Source organism: Antechinus flavipes, chromosome 3, assembly GCF_016432865.1.
Source record: "Antechinus flavipes isolate AdamAnt ecotype Samford, QLD, Australia chromosome 3, AdamAnt_v2, whole genome shotgun sequence".
Classification (NCBI taxonomy): domain Eukaryota; kingdom Metazoa; phylum Chordata; class Mammalia; order Dasyuromorphia; family Dasyuridae; genus Antechinus; species Antechinus flavipes.
This window is the reverse complement of record NC_067400.1, coordinates 587,303,775-587,325,610: the sequence shown is the minus strand read 5'-3', so window position 1 is coordinate 587,325,610 and position 21,836 is coordinate 587,303,775. Positions and strand designations below refer to the sequence as shown.

Sequence of the window (21,836 nt, the reverse complement as noted above, 5' to 3'; positions counted from 1 at the left end):
TATTCCTGCTGTCCTCTGCCCCAGTCAGATGACATCTAAAGGTGTGTTTTTTTGTTGTTGGTTTTTTGTTTTGCTTGTTTTTTTTTTTTTGTTTTTTGGGTTTTTTTTTTGTTGTTGTTGTTGTTGTTTTTTTGCTGAGGTAATTGGGGTTAAATGACTTACCCAGGGTCACACAGCTAGGAAGGGTTAAGTGTCTGAGAACAGATTTCAACTCAGGTCTTCCTGACTTCAGGGCTGGGGCTCTATCCACCTCGCCACCCGCCCCCATACTAAGCATTCTTACAAAAACTGGTTGAATTGGTTGAAGGTTTCAAAGAGAAAAGACTTCACCGTGCTCTGAGAAATCACTGTAGAGTTGTCAGAGAAGTCCAAAAAAATGGGCCGGGCTGCTTTGGGAGGGAGGAGGCTTTTCTTCAATAGACAAGTAAAGGTTGAAGAATTACTCACAGGAGACTCTTGGCCAGGTAGGGATCATAATAGATGGCCTGTGTGGTGCCTTTTACCTCTAGATCTATGATCCACTTGGCAGAAAGCTTAGGTTCTTGATCTTTTGGGGTGTTCTGGATCCCCTTGCTGTCTGCTGAAGCCCATGGACCCCTTTTCAAAAGAGTGTTTTCAAATGCATAATAAGCAATCCATAAGATTACAAAAGGCACTCATTATGCTGAACTACAGTTCTTCAATTAAAAAATATACACACACAAGTTCATGGGCCCCTGATATACAGGGAGTCCAGATGGCTGAGAAGGGAGACTTCATATAATTAATTCAATTAAATTCATCCAACAATTATGAATAGCAATAAGCTAGACTAGAAGACTGGTGGCAATTCTGAATTCTGAGCTGCCTCAACAGGTAGTGAGTTTCTTATCCCTAGAGATCCTCAAATATTTCTGGACTGGCTTAATTGACCTTTGAGCTTCCTCCCATGGATTCTACACTGTGGCTGGTCAGTCCTGTGAATCCATATCATCTAGAGGAGAAGACAGAAGAGGAACTTTAATTCATGGATCACAGGCCCGGTACCCAAGCTTGGGTGAATTCAGTGAGAATCCATCGTGGTCTTAATGGAGTTTTATAGCCAGTTTCCCGAATTATTTCCCTAACGTGCTTAGATGGAAGATGTCAGCTTCAAACCAAACCCTGAAGAAAAACACAGCTTCCACACCCACAGAGATGACAGCTCAAGTTACACAGATGGCACGGTGCTCACCTACACCGAGACAAACACTTGAAACAGGCAGGTTGAAGAAATATGACCCCATATCTATCTTGTCTTTTCACTCCCTCTGCCTCCTCTCCCCCAATGGGCTGCCCTTACACAGGGATGGGATCTCAGACATAGACTATCTTAGTGGATGGGGGGAGAAGCAGATGGAAAATGCCCTCAGCTGGAATATCTGGCATCTTTCCCCCATTTTTTTAATGACAGGCAAAGCTCGCTAATTCAGATTAATGAGGAAAAAGGTAGCCTGGTACAAAGAGAAGAATCAGGTGAGCTGAGTTTTAGTCTGGGTTGTAACACCAAGTAGCTACGTGACCTTGGGCGAACGATTTAACTTCTGTGGGTTCTACTGGACGCTTCTGTAAAATGAGGGCATTGGATTGGATGCTACAGCTCTAAGGTGGCCTATTATTCAGGTATGCTGTGGTCTCTCGTAATTCTGAAATTTCATATTCTAAGGTCCAATTTGGACATTCTAAGTCCCAGTTCCTACATTCTACGTTCCAAAATCCCTCCCAGTTCAGCCATCCTCTGTTCTAAAATCCCTCCCAATTCCTACATTCTGTGATCTAAGGGATCTCTCAGCTCTGACATCCTGGGTTCTAAGGGCTCTCCCAGCTATGACATCCTGGGTTCTAAGGACCCTCCCAGCTCTGACATCCTGGGTTCTAAAAACCCTCCCCGCTCTGACATCCTGGGTTCTAAGAGCCCTCCCCGCTCTGACATCCTGGGTTCTAAGGACCCTCCCAGCTCTGACCTCCTGGGTTCTAAGGGCCCTCCCAGCTCTCACATTCTGTATTTTAAGGCCCCTCCCAGCTCTAACATTCTGTGTTCTGAGGGTGTTCTCTGCTCTGACATTTTACATCCTGATGACCTTTCTTGCTTATTTTATGTCCTGAACTGCTTTTGAGATCTTACTTTCTATTTTCTAAGATCTCCTTCCATCTCTGAGTTCTGTGTCCTCAGAGAGCTTATAATGCTAATATTCTTTGAGTCTAGTAAAAAGACCAAATCATAAATTATTGTTGAAGATATACTGTTTATTATTTCAAGTCCATAAACTAACAAGCTAAGCTACCCTCAGATTGTCAAATGGAGGTTTCTTAGGGAACCTGCTTTAATGACTAGACCAGAATGTATTATTTTAATTAGCACATCAGTCGTACGTCAGCGGATACTTCTGAAGAGCTTGCTGGTCCTAGAAAACAGTTTTGTTTCCTCCAGTGGTTTGCCATTCCCCCTGTAATCTCATTTGTGCTATTAATATCAATTTGCTTAGCCAGTCCTTTCTGCAGAGATAGTGCAAAGGTGAGTCATTCAATCCATCTCCCCTCTGAACAACACAGGTTCTGATTTTGTGGGATCTAAATTAATGAGTAGCATTGTTCCCCATTATCTTTGCTAATGGAAGACACCAGCAATTAATCAATCAATGGACATTTATGAAGGACCTACTATATCAGGGATCCTCAAACTATGGCCCGTGGGCCAGATGCAGCAGCTGAGGACAATTATCCCCCTCATCCAGGGCTATGAAGTTTCTTTATTTAAAGGCCCACAAAACAAAGTTTTTGTTTTTACTATAGTCCGGCCTCCAACAGTCTGAGGGACAGTGAACTGGCCCCCTATTTAAAAAGTTTGACGACCCCTGGGGTTTGGGGAATGCAAAGACAAAAATGAAACAGACCTGCCCTCAAGAAGCTTACGTTCTACTAAAAAAAAAAGAGAGGGGGATATAACAGACACACTAATAAATATAGGATCTATACAGGATAAATTTGGGGTTTCTGGAGCAATAGCAACAAGGGGAAATCAGAAAAGGTCTCCTATGAGAGGTGAAATTTAAGCCTGGCTTTAAAGGGAACAAGAGGTTGCAAGAGGGAGAGTGTTCCAGAGCAGCCTTTGCAAAGGCAGGGAGATAGGAGAGGAAATGTTGTATTGAGAACATAAAGGGCATGAGGAGAGAAATGTAGCACCATCAGCCCAGAAATATAGACATCTGGGACATTGAGAGAAGGCCAGTCCTAGGTGGCAAATCCAGGCAGACACTAACTAGCTGGGTGACCCTGGGCAACTTACTTAACCCTGTTTGCTTCAGTTTCCTCATCTGTAAAATGGAGAAGGAAATGGCAAACCACTCTCATATCTTTGTGAAGAAAACCCCAAATGGGGTCATAAAAAGTCAACTAAATAACAACCACAACAGGGAAGTCTCACAGTTAGATAAGAACTCACAGTTCTAGAATATATCAAGGCTTATGAAGTGCTCTCTTCACAGAAAACTAGTGAGGCAGGCAATATACTTAATATTATCCCCATTCTACAGATGAAGCAACTAAGGCTTTGGGTAGTTAACTATGCTCTCTTCCCAGTCCATGATCACACAAATAGGAAACATTCAAGACAGGGAATGAATCCAAGTGGCTGATTGGTTTTTCCCCTTCCACTGCCTCCTCATTTTTGTAAATCCCTTCTCTTCCATGAAGGAAGCCCTTTAACATAGCCTTGCAATTATATATTCACTGGCCAAGAGCTTCTGCTGAATATATGGAAATTCCTCCATCCCTTCCCTATCACTAACTATACACACATTTTCAGGGGCAAAAAAGTGAAAGATTGAATGATTTTCATAATTAAGGCTTCAAGGGACACAATGTGATGTAATAAATTGAGTATTTTATTCGGTCAGATGTCCCAAGCTTGAATCTTGGTTATGTGATCTTGGGTATGATTTAATTTCTCTGGGGTTCAGTTTTACAATCTGTAAAAAGGAAGGAGTTGGATCAAAAGGTTTTAAGTCCTTTGTACTACTAGATTCCTCCATGCTTTTTTTCTTACTTTTTTTCCCCTGAGGCAATTGGAGTTAAGTGACTTGCCCAGGGTCACACAACTCGGAAGTGTTAAGTGTCTGAGTTCAGATTTAAACTCAGGTCCTCCTGATTTCTGGACTGGTGCTCTATCCACTGAGCCACGTAGCTGCCCCGAGATTCCTCCATGCTTTTAGACTTGCCTTGGTGTCAGAAGTCTAGAATTTGAGTCTGGGCTTTGACAGTTACTAATTATGTGGTCCTAAGCAAGTCACTTAAGTCTTTTTAGGTTTCTGTGTTTTCCTCTGCAAAATGAGAATTAAAAGATACATATCAATAAACAGCTAAGTGGTGCAATAGTTAGAGTGGTGGATGGACTTGGAGGCAAGAAAAATCTGTGTTCAGTTCCTGCTCAGATACTAAATAGCTATGTAATCCTGGACAAAATACTATCTGCCTCAGTCATGTCATCTGTAAAATGTGGATAATACCAACCTCACCAGGCTATTGTGAGGATGAAATGAGGTAACATGTAAAGACTTGTGAAAACCTTAAAAGTGCTAGTAAATAATATTATTATTCTTGTCCTTTTGGGCTGTTGTGTAACAGACCTGTGGACTGTGAGCTTTGATTGCCATTACTGTGTTCTTGCAAAGAAGGGCTTCCTGGTAGAGGAGAAGTCTAATCTTGCAAGGTGGAGAACTTGCAAACTGCTGAGAAATGGAGAGAAGGAGAAAATGAAAGAGATAGATTCAGAGAACAAAAAGAATGACCCTGAGCTTAGCCTAGTTTAGGCCACTCTCTAAAAGGATCCTCCCATCTCTGACATCCTGGTTCTAAGGGCCCTCCCAGCTCTGACCTCCCGGGTTCTAAGGAGCCTCCCAGCTCTAACCTCCTAGGTTCTAAGGGCCCTCCAGCTCTGACCTCCTGGGTTCTAAGGGCCCTCCCAGCTCTGACATTCTGGATTCTAAAGACTCTCCTTAGGGGACTTTTCTCACCTGGGAGTCCCCTGTACTAATACAATTACCGTTCCAGTCCCCATTTCTGTGCCTCTTTACTTCAAAGGGTTGTTGTAAGGCTTGGATGAGGTAATGTATGTAAATCATTTTATAAATGCCAGTTATTATCACATGTCATACACACCATCCTCTGGCTCCAGTGAGATGCAAACTCCTTCGGGGAGGTCTTGTCATATTTTCTCTCTGTTTCTCTTAGCACAATGCCTTGCACTGTTTTTTGTTTGTTTGTTTTTTCCCTTCTGGTCTGGACCTGTGATTTCATTAGTGAGGAGAAATCTGAAGAATATATAATGAATAGAAAGTTGGCTTTGGAGTCAGGTAGACGAATTCCAGTTTTGCCTTAACACACGCTCTGTAACTTTGGACAATTCCCTTATAAACTTTCTGGGTCCCTAAAAAACTCCCTAAAGCTATGATATATAGGGTTCATGACCATCTACCCCTTTCCCTTGTTCAATAACCATTTTATTTTTATTTTTCTAAAATACTAGCATGAGAACACTTCTATAAATAACTGTTCAATAACTTAGAACCTTGGAGAGCGCTTGGGGTACCATAAGCTTAAATGCTTAGTCCTTGGCCATATAGTTAGGAGGTGCCAGAGGAAGGTCATAACCCCCAAGGCTGACATTGGCACCCATAGTAGGTGCTTAATTAATGTATGCAGAATGAATGAGCAAAGAGTAATCAGTGGTTAGATCAGGGATTCAAACTTTAATTAACCTTGGATCCAGGAACCACACAATCTCCTTTCTCGTGAATGTTTTAAGAAAGTAAAAGAGGAGAGCTAATTAACCCTGACCCAGAAAGAGCAACCAAGGGCTAGGAACATGGATGGTGCCCCTCTCCACGATGCGGTGACAGAGTTGAGGTCCCTCCCTCACCTGCCACTCCATTCTACCTCACCCACTGTTCCATCTCTCAATAACCCTTCTCTGCGGGCATCAATCGCTTCCTTCCTCCCAAGATGCTAACACTCAAGTTTGGTTTTTAAAAGAGTTGTAGAAAACCAATTTTTACTCTATTTTGAGCCTCTCTCTGGCTCTACTGAGCAGATGCCAGGAGGAGGCCCTGAAGCCATCTCAGGAGCTGGTAAGCAAGTGAGAAGTCTTCCCTGGAGCTTCACTGACACAGCTTCTTTCCTACTTCCTGGGCAGCTGTTCCCCATGTAGCTCTGCAGCTCTGATGGTGGAATCTCATTCCCCCGTGTGTTCCCTGCTCAGTCCTCGGGTCTCATCCCCTCCCTCTCAGGTCTTGGCCTGATGTGTTAGAGGTTCTTCATGGCACAGAGAATCTCCTTTCCCTCATCCTCTGCATCTGATACCTCGGCAAGCGTGCCCCCGTTTAATCTCCTCTCGCCTAACAAATGCCAACTTAATTATCCTCGCTTTGCCTTCTAACTCCAGCCCTGAGACTCTTTATCTTTGCAATTACCCTCCACGGCACCTTTTCCCATTCCTCATTATCCCTTCTAAAAGATGGTAGCCAAGGCCACATGGCGGTCCCTCCCAAGCTGCCATGTGGTGCCCAAGATCCCCATCAGCCACCACTCCATTATCATTCTAAGCCTTTGGCTCCCCCACCTCCCAAGCTTCAGGAATCTGTTTGGACTTTGAAGCCTGGACTGTAGAAATAGCCCCGGGGCCAAGGATCTGGAGAACCCAAGAAGTCTAGAAGGTAGAAATAGAACTGAACCTAGAACAAGAAATGTTGGAACTGGAATTCCCTTACAAGGAATGCCAGAAATGGAAGTGCTCTTAGATCTGTGGCACTTAATTTGGAACCTATGAACTTGAGGGATTTTTTAATATCATTTAATAAATTTGTTTCCTTTGTAAGCTTATGTGTTTTATTTTCTTCATCTCTAGATTTTACCAGACATTGCCAAAAGGGTCCATGATTTTAACAAAAAGAGTTAACTCTTAATTTAGAAAAAGAAATAGCAAAATTAGAAGTATCCTTAGAACAAAGAAGGTCACAGTTAAAAGTACTTTGAAAACAGAGAATGTCAGATCTGGGAAAGATCTTAGAAAAGAAAGTCAAAGGGAGAAGGATAGAAAACAGAATCCCTGAGCTAAAGGGAGTCTTTATATATTGCTTGTGGCCTAAGTTTTTCTTTTGCAGACTTGTCAGAGCTAGAAGGGACCTTACAACATAATTCTTGGCCTAGCCTCTTCATCTGCAAAATGAGGTCTTGGAACCACATGCAATCCCTTCCGTTTCTAAATTAGATGCCTCTTGGTCTTCCGCCCCTATACCAAGGTCAGCTCAGTTCAATCCATCAGACTTTGATGGGCAGCCTTCAGTCAGCAGAATACTATGCTCTGCACTGGGAAAGCTACAATATTAGTCAGAGGTTCCTCTTGAGACACAGGTTGGACTAGAGTCCTTCTGAGCTCCCTTCAAACCTTGTGATAACACAAAATCCTGTGATCACAAGTTATCTTCCTCCGAAGGTCACTGCCCAAGGCTGATTTTGTGAGATTTGGAAGCTACAACCTGGAGACATCTGGTGTTTGGGGCTCTGTTTATAGCCCTGCTGTACAGTTTGGAAATGCAGGCCAGTCTCTTCTCACACACAAGCTACTTCTCTCCCTGCCTATGAAGGGATTGATTTGTCCCTCAACAAGCCCATCCCGGTCTGCTACTGGCAAATCTGCTGCTGCTTCTATGGCAGCCCCCCCTTTCCAGTGGGCATCAATGATGCAATCTTAGAGATGAAGTCATTGGCTTTTGACCCTTTGTTCCGTGGAGCTGGGATAAGGGAAGAGCCTGAGAGTGACTTTGCAAAGAATAACAAGAAGCGGGGAACTCAAGAAAAAGAAGAAGATAGGTTACCTTTTTTCCTTATAAACTCTTATTTTTTTCTTCTAATAATATGCCCCCCCAAATGAAATGCTATTAGTTTATCATGGCTTCCTTTTAGTGAACCCATATTGGACCCTAGTGATCACCACTTCTTTTCAGTGCCGACAACCCATCTTTATATAAATTTATTCTAGTAAATAAATATTGATTAAGTGCCTAGTATGTGCCAAATAGTGGGGTAAGTACTAGAATTACAAAGAAAGATAAAAAATAATCCTTTCCCCTCAAGGAATTCACTATCTAATGAGGGAAATAACGTGCAAACAGCTATGTACAAACTATATATAAGCTAAATAATTAATAGAGAAGTCACTAATAATAATAGCTAACATTTATATAGTGTGTTCTACATCTCAGGGGCTGTGCTAAACTCTTTAGAATTATTATTCCATTTTACAACAACCCTGGGAGGTTGGTGCTATTATCACCCCCATTTTATAAATGAGGCAAACAAAGGTTAAATGATTTGCCCTCTAGAATTAAGGAGAATAGAGAAAAGGGGAGGTTTGGGCTGGAAGCTGGAGGAACACAGGGAAGTGAGAGGCAGAGATTTTAAGAAGAGAAAGCATTCTAAGCATGGGAGACAGCCAGAGAAAATGTCCAGAATCAGGAGGTGGAGTGTCTGGTTCAAGGTACAATCAGGTGGCCAGTATGACTGGATTGAAGAGTATTTGGAGTGATGTGAGAAGACTAGAAAGATGGGGGGCGGTGTTTAAAGGACTATGAATAGAGAACAGAGGCTTTTCTAGTTGATTCTGGAAGTGATAGGGAACCACTGGAGTTTTTTTTTTGATTCGGGGAGTAATATGGTTGTGTCTTTATATTTCTGTTTATTTTTATTTATTTAAATAAATATATTTATTATTTTGGGAAAATCACTTTGGTGACTGAACGTAGGATGGATTGCATTAGGAGAGACTCGAGGTGAGTAGCCCCCATTCCTCTGTAGGCTATTGTGACAGTCCAAACTTGAACAATGAGGGTGGAAGTGGTGGTAGAGTAGAGGCATATGTGACCATTGTTATGGAGGTAAATTCAACAAGCCTTGCAAAAAAGAATGATGAGTCAAGGATAATGATAGATTGTGAGCCTGGGCAGATGGATGGATAGTAGTACCCTCAAGAGTAACAGAAAGGTTAAGAAGAAGGGGAGTTTTGGAGAGAAATAAAATGATTACAGTTTTGGACATGTTGGATTTAGGATGTCTGCAGGTTATGCACTTTGAACTGTTCAATAGGCAGTTGGAGACACAAGTCTGGAGGTCAGCAGAGAGGTCAGGGATGGACAAATAGATTTGAGAATCATCAGCAGAAGGGGGATAACTGGATCTTTGGGAGATGATGAGATCAAAAGGTAATATAGTATAAAGAGAGAAGAGAGCCTTGGAAAGAGCCTTGTGAGACACCCACAATTAATGGGGACGATCTCTTTGAAGATCCATCTGAGGATGAGCAGTCAGATACGTAGGAGGAACACCAGGAGAAAATAATGTCTCGACAACCCAGAGAGAAGAGAGTATCAAGAATAGTTGATCATTTCAGAAGCTAGAAAGGGCAAGGAGGAAGATGGATAAATGATTATTGGATCTGGCAAATAAGAGCTTCTTAGTAGCTTTGGAGAGAGCAGTTTTGGTTGAATTTTAAGGTCAGATGCCAGACTATGAAGAATTGTTGGGGGGGGCATTAAAATAGTAATAGGAAAGGAAGTGGGGCCATTTGCCTTCTTGAGGACTTTAGCCACAAAAGGAAGTAGAGGACTGGATGATTAGTCAATGTTAGGCTTGTAGGTATATCCTGAACTTCTCTTTTATACCTTCTTGAAAATCAGTACCCTCTTTAAACATCTCATGCATTCTCTATGATTCCTCAAAAGAGAATAGCAATAGCTCTTTGAGGGACATACAGGAGCATTTTTGTAATTTATTTGATCTAATCCTACTGTTAGAAAGGGGGGGAAAGTTTTGATTCTGAACATAAAATAGTTAAGGGAGGAATCCCATAGACACTCTGATCTGATGTGTCTTTTTGATGGAAAAGTGGGAAGATGCATGTTGGGTGACAAGGATCACCCTAGTTGAAACAATTCCTACCATTTGTGGCTCCAGTCTATAAATGATTCAATGAGCCAATACATTGACAAATGATTGTTCATTTGAATTGCATCGTATTGAAATATAATCTAACTGAAATCTGTCTTCATGCAACTTCCACTTATTATCTCCAGTTCTATCCTTAGGAATGATATTAAGGGGTTCAATCCTCTCTAGGGAAGTCTTTCAAATATTGAAAGCCTGCTTCAGTTCACAGTCCCTAAGTCTTCTCTTCTCCAGGCTAATTATCCCCAGTTCCTTCCCTTGACCCACACCCAGTTTCTTCACCTGATTAATATACTTCAGAGACTCAGTTGTGCTCTGCTCATCCCTCTCTAAGCATCTCTGTATCTTAAGTTAACTATGAAGGTAGCCGGAGTACCACTCTACTTTAGTGGAATTTCCCTCTCATTTCCTTGCCTTGTAATGACCCTATATATAGATAGATATAATTATAGTTATGCATAATTTAATGGCCCAAATTGTAAAAGTAGTAGATGGCTCTCATAGTCCGCCGCACCCCCCGCCATGGAATCAGAGGGCTATAGGATGGAAGCAATCTGAGAGATTATCTAGCCCAGCTACCTCATTGACAGGCAGGGTGGTATAGTAGGTTAAGCCTTATAGCTGGAGTCAGGAAAATCCCAATTCTCTATAAGCACAACCCACGTGACATTATATGAATGTCACTATTACAGTGATGAGGGAAGCCGACCTAGAGAGACCGGGTGATTTGCTCAAAGTCACCAGGGAAAGGATTTGAATTGTTGACTCTAAAATCTATGATCCAAACTGTGTTTAGTCAGGTATCTCCTTGGGTTGAAGGATCCTGTGCCTTCTTATTTCTATTTTGACCAACAAAAACAGAGGGAGGGAAGGAATGATGTAAACCCAATTGGCAAAGAGTGTCTCTTTCCCAGAAGTCTCCTTTCGTCCCCGGGTTCCTAGCTGTGACTGTCTCTCTGTCCCTTCCTTGTCTCATTTCTCCTGATGCCCTGTGAAAAAGAAAGATGTTCAGCTAAGCTCTGGCTCTGATACAAGGGTCTTACATAAGACAATCTGCTTTCATCTCACTGGGGAGGCAGAAAGATGAGGCAAACGATACCCTTGAATCTTTCTTTCTTAGTTCAATTTGTACAAATCAGACCTTTCCTGGGCCTTTGTGAACTCTGCTACCATTCCTTCACTGTGCACTTGCTTAAAAGCTACTTTTTTATGTTCTTATGGCTTTCTCATATAATTGTATCCAATCTACTTCCTCACACTAGAATCTCCCTAAAGGCAGAAACTGCCAATATTGGGGGCTCCCCGAGGTGGGACCAATGGACCTCCCTTGCCCCCTCAATAGGATTATTAAAGTACAAAAGGACTTTAGAGATCCATTAGTCCAAGGCCCTTGTGTTATAGATGAGAAAACTGAGGCCCACAAGCATCATGGGAATGTGGAATTATGGATCCCTGAGAGGGACTTTCCAAAGTCCATCTAGTTCAACTTCTTTGTTTTACATCAGGGAATTGAGGCCCAAGGTCACACAAGTGGAAGCTACAGAGTCAAGATTGGAATTCAAATCTTCTGACTCCCAAACTGATAGACTTTTCCATTTTGTCATTCCTACATCAGTGTGAGAACTCCCTAGGGTTCTGGCTATTTCTCCCCCTTCAAGCTCGGGACTCTTGAGAATGGAGGAACTCTAAGGGATGAGACTTTTTGTCCTTTTTCCTCTGGGTTTTCTGGGCTTAGCACTGGATGGCAGACTGAGTGATGAGCCTCAAGTCATAAACTAATTAAAATACTTTTTAAAGTAATAAAACCACACATAATTAGAGCATTTTAATTATCCTTCACAGTGGAAGGCAAGTCCCCAAAATGGCTTTTGTCTGAGCCCTCAAGGTCAGTAAATTGAGATATTTTCCAACAAGGGTCTTCTAGAAACATTGTCATAATCAAAATTGAACTACAAAGAACTTAATAATATAGAAGACTCAATGGTTAGGGAAAGATTTAGAATGGTAGAATGGGGAGGGGACTTAGAACACAGAATGTTAGAGCTGGGAAAGCCCTTAGAACACGGGATGTCAGAGCTGGGAGGGCCCTTAGAACCCAGAAGATCAGAGCTGGGAGAGCCCTTAGAACATGAGATGTCAGAGCTGGGAAGGCCTCAGATAAAATTTTAAAGCTGGAAAGGATTTTTGAAGACAGAATGATAGAATTACAGGGGAGCTTAGAACATGCAGTTTTAGAATGTTAGAAAATAGAACACCAATAACCTTCCTAGTTTTAACATTCAGTGTTTTAAGATCTCTCATGTGACTGAGAGTCTCTTCTAAGAGTCTTTCCCAGTCTCTGGTTCTATAATACCATGGCCCTTCAAGAGCACTACATGTAACACGAACAAATGAGTGAAGGAAGCCTATAGAGCTCTGCTAAATGTCCAGCAAATGAGTTTTTCCTGCCTGCATTCTGATCTAAATTTAGGCCGGCACAGCACTGGGGAGAAGCACACTTCCCTCAGAAATCAGGCCACTGCCCACAGTAGGGGAGATGGTTTGGAAGCAGCCCTTGACCCTGCCCTCCCTTGGAGCTGATCTCCAAAGCTCTCCTCAATTAGGGACCAGTGGACCCTATTCTCCATCGGGGAGGTCAAGGTGAGGAGGCTCAATTAGCAAGATTGGGAAGTCCTTTAATGCCCCAAAGAAAACTAGTTTCTCCACACAGGCTAATTGTAGGATTACACGGCTCCTTTTTGGGGACTGTAGGTCTGGGGTAAGAAGGGACTTCAGAGGCCTTTATTTCTACTCTACCCCCTTTACAGATGAGGAAAATAAAAAACCTCAGAGAAATTAATGATTTGTCAGGGAGCATCTAGGCAGTGGGGCAGGCCTCCAGCTCTATTCCTCCTCCAGGGTTTTCCCCCTACTGTACCACACTACTTTGATCTCAGTGAATCCTCTTCAGATAATGGAGAGACCATCGAGTGGTTAGATTACATACTTCACAGGACCACTTTGGGAAAGCACTCTGTAAATCTTAAAGCACAATATGGCTCATACTTTGGGTTTCTTTGATGTCTTTGTCTTTGTAAGCCCAACAGTGCCTGGCACACAGTAGGTGCTTAAAATTGCTTTTTGACTGACTGATGGCAAGGATCAATCAGTGTGATAATTCTCCAGCAATGGACTTCAGCAATCCATTGTAATTTATAGTCTGAAAAACCTGTCACCACCATTGAGGGTTCAATGGTTTGCCCATTATCACAAAGCTAGTGTAAAAACATACATATATGTATGCATATGTATACATATATGTTGTATAAATGGGTATATTTTGTGTATATATCTATATGGATACTTGTGTATATATCTGGCTCTTTCTCTCTCTCTTAATCTGCACATCTCTATGTCTCTAAGTTTCTCTGTCTCTCTCCCTTTTTCTCTCTGTCTTTGTCTCTGTTTCCATCTCCCTCTCTCCCTCCATTTGCCCCTCTCTGTCTCTCCTCCCCATTATCTGCCTATGTGTCTCTGTCTCTCTGTCTGTCTGTCTGTCTGTCTTGGTCTCTCTCTGTCTGTCTCTCTCTCTCCCCCTCTGTGTGTGTATGGGGGGTCTGTCTAAATTTCTCTGCCTCTCTCTCTCTGTGTCTCCACACACACACACACACACACACACACACACACACACACACACACATGTCAGAGGAAGGATTTGCACCCAGATTTTCCTGATTCTAAGATGCCTGTTCTATACTGTTCCATATAAATATAATTTATTCTTCTCAATAATAACAATAATATACACTTAGTATTTTTCAGGGTGGTGAAGTGCTACAAGCAGTATTATTCCCATTTAATAAAAAAGGAACCTGAGGCTCAAATTAAATAATACTTAAAGACAAAAAGCTATCAGTTGGGAGAAAGGAGCCTTGAATCCCAGGTTTGCTTTGCTCTAGGAAGATGAGAGATTGAGTTGAGCCTCTGAGGACATTTAGGGTTGAAAGATGGGGGAAAGGAGGGAAGAAGGCCCAGAGTTAGGGGGTGGGGTAGGAGGGACAACCAGGAAATAGGAATAAACCAGTTCATAGGGAATCATTCCAGAGGATTGAAATACTAACAGAAGATGAAGGGGGCACAGACCCCAGAACTCCCCAGGTGTTCAAATATTTTATATTCTAAAAAGGAAAGAATTCCAGGGAAAAGAAGGGCCTCAGAGGTCAAATCTCTGCCTCCAGGCAGGACAACACAGACAGATGGTCATGTCAGGTGCCGTCTTGGCTGGTTGATGTTGCAGCCTCTCGCTGTAACAGGAAACCTCTCCAAGAAGGCACATAGGTGGAAATCAGTGCAACCCCATGATGCCACAGGGGAGGGGTTGGAGGGCAAATCTGGAAGGATGCTGGGAGTTTATAGATAGTGGATTCTTGGATTGATCTGAGAATGCCACAGCCCTTAGATGTCTTAGAATGAAGCACTCGGAGCTCATCTAGCTGAACTGTCCCAAATTACAGAGGAGGAAACAGATTTAGAAAGAGGGCGAGACACTCCCCCAAGATCACCAGGTAGCAAATGGCAGAGTCCCAATTCCATACCAACCCTAACATGCTATTTCCACCATCTCCCCCTGAGCACAGGAGATAGTTTGGGACTCGGCCACCTGGTCCTGGCTGAAATAAAAATTTTCTGCGTGGCTTTATGCCACAGTAAGATTGAAAACTGGAAAGGACTCAGTAGGTACCAGGCACAAATCCTAAATAGATCCTTCATTTTACAGAGAGGGAAACTGAGACCCACAAAGAATGTTGTGATTTCACAGAATTTGAGTTGGAAGGAAGTCGGCTCATTCTCCTCTGCTTGCAACATCTCTGATGGGTGGTCATCCAGGTCATCCTAAGGCCTCCAAGCAGAGGAAGGGGCTTAACTAAGACCTAATATGATAAAGCTGGGATGCACTGAAAGAAGGCTAGGAAGCATTAAGCCATACTTGAACTCAGTTCCTTCCGACTCCAGCACCAGTCTCTATCTCCTGAGCCATCTAGCTGCTCCAACATGGATGATATGCAGCCCTATGGTCTACATATGGATCAGGAGCTGTCCAATGTAGTGGAGAGTGTAATTCATGAAATATGGCTCCTAAATAAATATTATTATCAATATCCAGCATTTATTTAGAGACTTGCAAGGTGCTTTACCAATATTATCTCACCGCTTACCATCTCAGAGAGAAGAGAGAGGAGGGAGGAACAGATAGAATTTGGAACTCAAAACTATTTTAATGTTGTGAATTGTTTTAACATATAATTGAGAGAAAATAAAATGTTACTTAAAAAGAAATAAATATCATCTTGTTTGATCCTCATCATAAGCCATAGAGGTAGGTTGTATCATTATTCCCACTTTACAGATGAAGAAATTGAGGCAGATAAAGCTTAAGGGACTTATCCAGATTTACATGATTAGTAAATGTCTGAGGCTACATTTGAATTCTGCAAGAGGAATCTTCCTGATCCAGCACTCTATGCCCTATGGCACCATCTAGTCACCCCTCTGCCAAGTGGTAGGTGACATTATTATCTTTGTTTTACAATCGAGGAAACTGAGGCAGACACTTCTGAGCCAGTTACTTCTCCAGGGTCACACAGTGAAAACATGTCTGAGGTTGAATTTGAACTCAGGTCTGCCTGACTCTAAGTCTATCACTCTAAACACTGGGTCACTGGTGTCTGAGTGGAGAAGGGAAAAGAAGTGGAGGAGGGGGAGAGCCAGGTAGATGATGCAAGAGAACTTTGAGTCACATAGTTTCTCTGATCTCAATTTTCCCCTCTGTACAATGGAGCTTTCAAGGACAGAAACTATATTTTTCACATGAATACCTAACCCTAGGTTTAGGGTAATTGGGATTAGGAGTTGATCCTTCAATACTGTTTTCTCCAGAGCTGTTATTTCATTTGTATGGGGAAATCTGAAAAGGAAAATGCCTTTCCCAGGGCAATCAGTCCCAGCTTGGCAACTAGAGAGTAGCCAGGTAGTCCAATGGGTAGAGCCACTTGGCCCCAGCCACAGAACAAGGGTAATTCAGAGGCAGGGCTAGTGCTGACTCCCACAGCAAAAGCTCTGTGCCCTCCCTCAAAGTGAATTCTTCAGTCTTGGGCCTGTGAGGTCCCCAGGATTCATCCTCACCTCCATCAAAACTTGCCCCATTTTTGTGTAGGGAGCCAGAGAGATCTGTGCCCCTGGATTCCAACTCCCTAAACAGGAACTGAGGTTGTCCCCATCACCAAGATGGCACGCCACCCCCACTTCCCTTCCCTCCCAGACAGGGTCTTTATTAGTCCTCCAGCAGCATCCCCCGCCCTCCCTCTCCTCGACCTCTCCCCACTTCCCCACTCAGACACAGGCAGCTCAGTAATATTGGATTAGCCCACTTTCTTGAAAGCTGGTTTTTGATTTACATAATCTCCCCCTCTCAGAGCTGATGGGGCCCTCTGTGATAAGCTCCCGGGCCAGGGCAGTCAAGCAAATTATACTCTTCATTCTGAACAGTCATAGAGAAAAGGAGCTGGGGGAGGGGAGCACAGGGAGGTTTTTGTTTTGTTTTGTTTTAGAAAAGTCTAGAATGTTATTTGTATATCCCACAATCCCTCTGGGCCACTAATGCCAGTTCATCCTCTCTTAGTATTGAAGAAAACTCATTTCCTGGGATGAGTCCCCCCCAAATCACAATCAATAGGAGGAATCTTAACCATGAACTTCCTGGCAGTAGTTAAAGATGGAAGTGAATAGTCTTGGAAAAAAATCAAATTCTATTTTTTAAACTTTTTAATATCCTACGTTTTTACATCATCTTCCAATATATCCTGCTCATCCCCACCCAGAATACCAGTCCTTAGAACAGAATACAACAAAGAAGTGCATGGGGGGATTCAGGTGCATACCAAGTCCACAACAGATATAGTGTTCCCCATATATAGTACCCCACCTCCGCCATGAAAGAAGCAAGATGAATCATTTCATCTCTTCTTTTTTCTTTTTTCTTTGTTCTTTCTTTTTCTCTTTCTCTCTTTCTTTCTCTTTCTTTCTCTCTTTCACTCTCTCTTTCTTTCTCTCTTTCTCTCTCTTTGTTTCTCTCTTTCTTTCTTTCTCTCTTTCTTTTTGGCTGAGACAATTGGGTTAAATGACTTGCCCAGGATCACACAGCTAGGACGTTTCAAGTGATCTTATCTCTTCTTTAAGGGCCCAGTGTAGACATTGTAATTAGGCAGCATTAAATCTCAAGGTTTTGTTGCTGTTCTGCCATTTTGTATGTTTTCTTCACACTGCATCAGTTTAAATATCTTCTCATGAGTTTCTCAATTCTTCATATTCATTATTTCATAATTAAAATAATATTCCATTACACCCATGTACCACAGTTTGTTTAGCCAAGATGAAGAAATTGATGTGCTGGTGTAGGAAATTATTTCCCTAAATTCATACAACTGGCTAGTAGCAGAGTTACCATTCCAACCATGGGAACATGGGATATTGCAGAAAGAGTGACGGATTTGGTATTAGAGGAACTGGGTTTGAATTCTGATTCTGCCATTGAATGCATGTATGACACTGTAAAAGTCTTCTTCTCTTTCTAGTCCTTGATTTTCTTCTTCCGAAAACAAGAACAATGTACTAGAGTGCAGATGTAAAACTCTCAGAGGGAACACACCATCCGTAAAACTCCTAGTCCATGGTGCAGGGGAAACCAGATTAAAATGTAAATCGGAAAAGTTCAAATTAATTAATTAAACTAACTAAATAAAATGAAAACAGTATAACATAAATCGTATTGATTGTGATTGTCTAAGTCAATATTTAACTGGAAGGGATTGGTTTCTATTTGAATTTGACATCGATGAACCTGATTATTTCTGAAGTCCTTTCCAGCTCCCAGTCTGTGACCCTTTGATTTCTGATTTTAGATTTTCCTGTGATACCAAGGGAAAGGTCCTTGTGAGGAAAGCACAGTTTGTATCCAAAAAAGTCCAGGAAAGTGGTCCAGTGACTCGTCCAAATAACAGAAATTGTGGCCTTGGGCGTGTTTATGGGCTGATTACACTAAGCTACTTTCCTGGACCCTTTTCCTTATCTATAGAATGGGAATTGGACGAGATAACTTCCATGTTCCCTTCCAGATCTAAATTTTTGACACTGTGAAATGAACAACCTTAATTTAATTTTTGTTGTTCAGTTACGTCTGGCTATGGTGTGGACCATAGCACATCGATAATGTCCGTGGGATTTTCTTGGCAGAGAGACTGGTTGCCATTTCTTTCTCCAGCTCATTTACAGATGAGGAAACTGAGGCACACAGGGTGAAGTGACTTGTCCAGGGTCCGACAACTATTAAGTATTCTGACTCCAGAACCAGTGTTCTGTGCATTGGGGCACCACTTAGCTGCCCTTAGATCAAGACAATATCATTAGGGACCGTATAATAGGCTTACAATTTTTTCCTTACAATTTCATCTATTTGAGAGTTCCCTGCAGCAAGGTAGATCAAAACCCTCTCCATGCCTTGTGAGACAATTGCACACACACACACACACACACACACACACACACACACACACACCATTACCTCATAGGTAATCCATGAGTGATGAGCTCCTCTCCACTTAGTGAGGGTGATCTTCCAGCAATGTTCCCACAGTTTATCACTGAGCCTCTACTCAAAGCCTTTCCAGCTTGGAAGGATTAACCTGAATTTGCACTCCGTTGCCATGTAGTTCGAAATCCCAGCAACCCCTGTGTCGTAAGGGATGCCAGAAGAGGATTCAGTGTGGGGAGAAGGAGGTAAATGTGACTGTATGTGTATGTCCACAAGTATTAGTCCTACCTGATTGAGGTCTTGGTGCACTCACGGTGGCTCACTGGGATCATCTCTCCCGCCTAGAAGCTCCAGGATCATTCTTGTCTTAAGGCGTTTTGAGATATGTGATGTCACTCCATCAATAAACTTCTTATTTGATACCTACTGTGTGTCAGGCACTGTGCTAAGCACTGAGGATACAAGAGAGGTAAAAGACAAATCCTGCCCTCAGGGGGTCATAATCTAATGCAGGAGACAGCTTACAAAGGGCTGAGCAAAAAACTTGTAAATAACACAGAGTAGAGATAACCAGTGAAGGGAAAGCATTGACAACAAGGAAGATATTTTTAAAATAAGCTTATTTCTTTCTTTCTTTCTTTCTTTCTTTTTTTGCTGAGACAATTGGGGTTAAGTGACTTGTTCAGGGTCACACAGCTAGGAAATTTAAGTGTCTGCGGTTAGATTTGAACTCGGGTCCTCCTGACTTCAAGGCTGACATTCTATCTACTGCAGCACCTAGCTGCCTTCTTTTTATCTTAATTTTTTTTCATATTTACCTTTTTATTTTTAACAGTATTTTGATTTTCTCATTATGTACAAAAATAGTTTTCAACATTCATTTTTGTCAGATTTTGAGTCTGAAATTTTTTCCCTCCCTTTCTTTCTCCCACCTCAAGACAGCAAGCAATCCAATATAAACTATGCATGTACAATCATATTAAGTGTATTTTCTTACTAGTCATAATATGAAAGAAAAGTCAGAACAAAAGAAAAAAGCAAAAAAAAATTAATGAAAATACTACACTTTGGTCTACATTCAGATCCCATCGTTTTTCTCTGGATGTTTTCCATCACATGTCTTTTGGAATTGTCTTGGATCATTGTATTACTGAGGAAATCTAAGTAGGAAAGAGGGAAGCCAGGGCAGGAGACCAAGAAGATGAATGTAGTATGGTGGGATAGAGAATCAGTCTGGACTAGTTCAAGGACCTAAGTTCATATTCTACCTGTGATTCAGATAGACTGTGTCACTCTAAGCAAGTCACTTCTTGGTGCTTTAGCCATTGCTCTGCATTGATGGAGAATATTTCTTCTGTATGGCCCTGTCCTGGTCAATGTGTCAATTAGCTTTGTCAGACTGCTTTTCTTTCTTATTCTTTGAAATATTTGCTGTCAGGTTGGGAGAGGGAGAAAAGTGTATTTGGAAATGAAGGTGATAGAAAAACAAAAAGGAATGACAGACATTTAAAAACTAATATCTTCTGGAACATTGTCAGAAATGTGTTCAATGACCTATACGTGAGAAAATTCACCTCCTCTCCCCTCTGAAAGTCAGAGCCTCCTTGGCCGGCCTCCAGTCCTTCAGAGCCTCTCCTAGCGTCCCTCAGCAAGTCCATCAGCAGACTCGTTGAGTCCCTAGGAAGATGTTTTTGTTCAGCCCAGACTCGAACTTATTGAGAACAGTCAAGTGCTCTCTTTCCATCTCTTTATGTCACTATCTTGGCTATGTATTATCTAGATATTTTCCCCACCATTACACTGTAAAATCCATGAGACCAGAAAGGATGTCTTACCCAGACCTAATGGCAGTCCTGAGCAGTGCTTTGTGCAAGGGATGTTGATTGGACAGAATTAATTGTTTTAGCAAATATGTGATAGATAGGATAGTGGATAGGGAGCTGGTTTGAGAGTTGTGAAACTCTAGGTTCAAGGCTTGCCTTCAGTCTTTATGTTCAAAGGCCAGCTCTGACATCCTGAGTTCTAAGGGTCCACCTAGTTCTGACATCCCGTGTTCTAAGGGCCCTCCCAGCTCTGACATTCTGTGTTCTAAGGGCCCTCCCAGCTCTGACATTCTGTGTTCTAAGGGCCCTCCCAGATCTGACCTCCTGGCTTCTAAGAGCCCTCCCAGCTCTGACATTCTGGGTTCTAAGTTCCCTCACACCTCTAACATTCCATGTTCTAAATTCCCTCACATCCCTGATATTCTAAGGCAGTTTTCTTGAAACTCTAAATTATGGAGGAACTGCTGATCTATCCTCAGAAATGAATTTCCATGTGTATGTTTTGATGCTTGTGGGAGTGGGAGGTGGGGACATTCCATCCACCTGGTCAGCTCCAAGTCTTTCCAGGCCATGTCATCTGGTGCAGTTCCTCTTCGTTCCTCTCCCTAAATCCTCCACATATAATTTACTGGAGGCACCGAGGATCTATTTCTGTGCTTTTTTATGTTTCATGGGTACCAACCCAATGCTTGGCTATCCATCTGCCACCCAGAGCTCTTGCTATATGACCAGCCCACTTCTTTTCCTGGACATCTGTGTCCTTAATCACATTTTTTACAGCATGTTCTCACTCATAAGTCATCTTTGGGAACACACTGCAGCCTAATGACCATCCCTTACCATGGGACTTTCTGTAACTTTCTGGCTCACCTGAAATTTTAGATTTTTCTAAAATCATGGGCATTCCATGATTCCCAGTCATGAATTATACCTGGGACCAGCATTGGGCAGCCCAATTGAATAGATTATAATAACATTTTACAGTGTTAGAGATGCCATCATGGTGCAGGGACAATAATATTGCTCTGGACCCGAGTTCAAATTCCACCTCTTGACACTTACTTCCCTCTATAACATTAGTTGTCATACAAACTCCCTGAGTCTCAGTTTCTTCATCTGTAAAAAAAAAAAAAAAGTAGTTTGGACTAAAAGGCCTCTGAGAGCCAGGCTTTCTTTAATATCTAGATCAAGTTCCAGCTTCTTCAGCTCCCCTTAGTTGCTGGTAAAATCCCCTCTAAGTTTGCCTTGTCTGTTGTATTTATCTTATAAGTACTGATGGATAGATAGCTGTATGGGCACACATATATTTACATATTTTTATGTGTGTATAAGTATGTGCAGATATAATTTCCTCTGTTAGAATGTAAGCTTCGTGAGGGTAGAGATTCTTTTTGCTTTTTCTTTGCAGCTTCAGTGCTTCGTGCAATGTCTGA

The 21,836-nt window shown here is 42.1% G+C and overlaps 1 protein-coding gene across 1 annotated transcript in view; it reads left to right on the top strand.

Moving 5' to 3' along the window:
- The window catches only part of IGSF21 (immunoglobin superfamily member 21), a 401,664-nt gene that overhangs the window by 167,709 nt on the left and 212,119 nt on the right, over window positions 1–21,836 (top strand). The window lies entirely within an intron of this gene.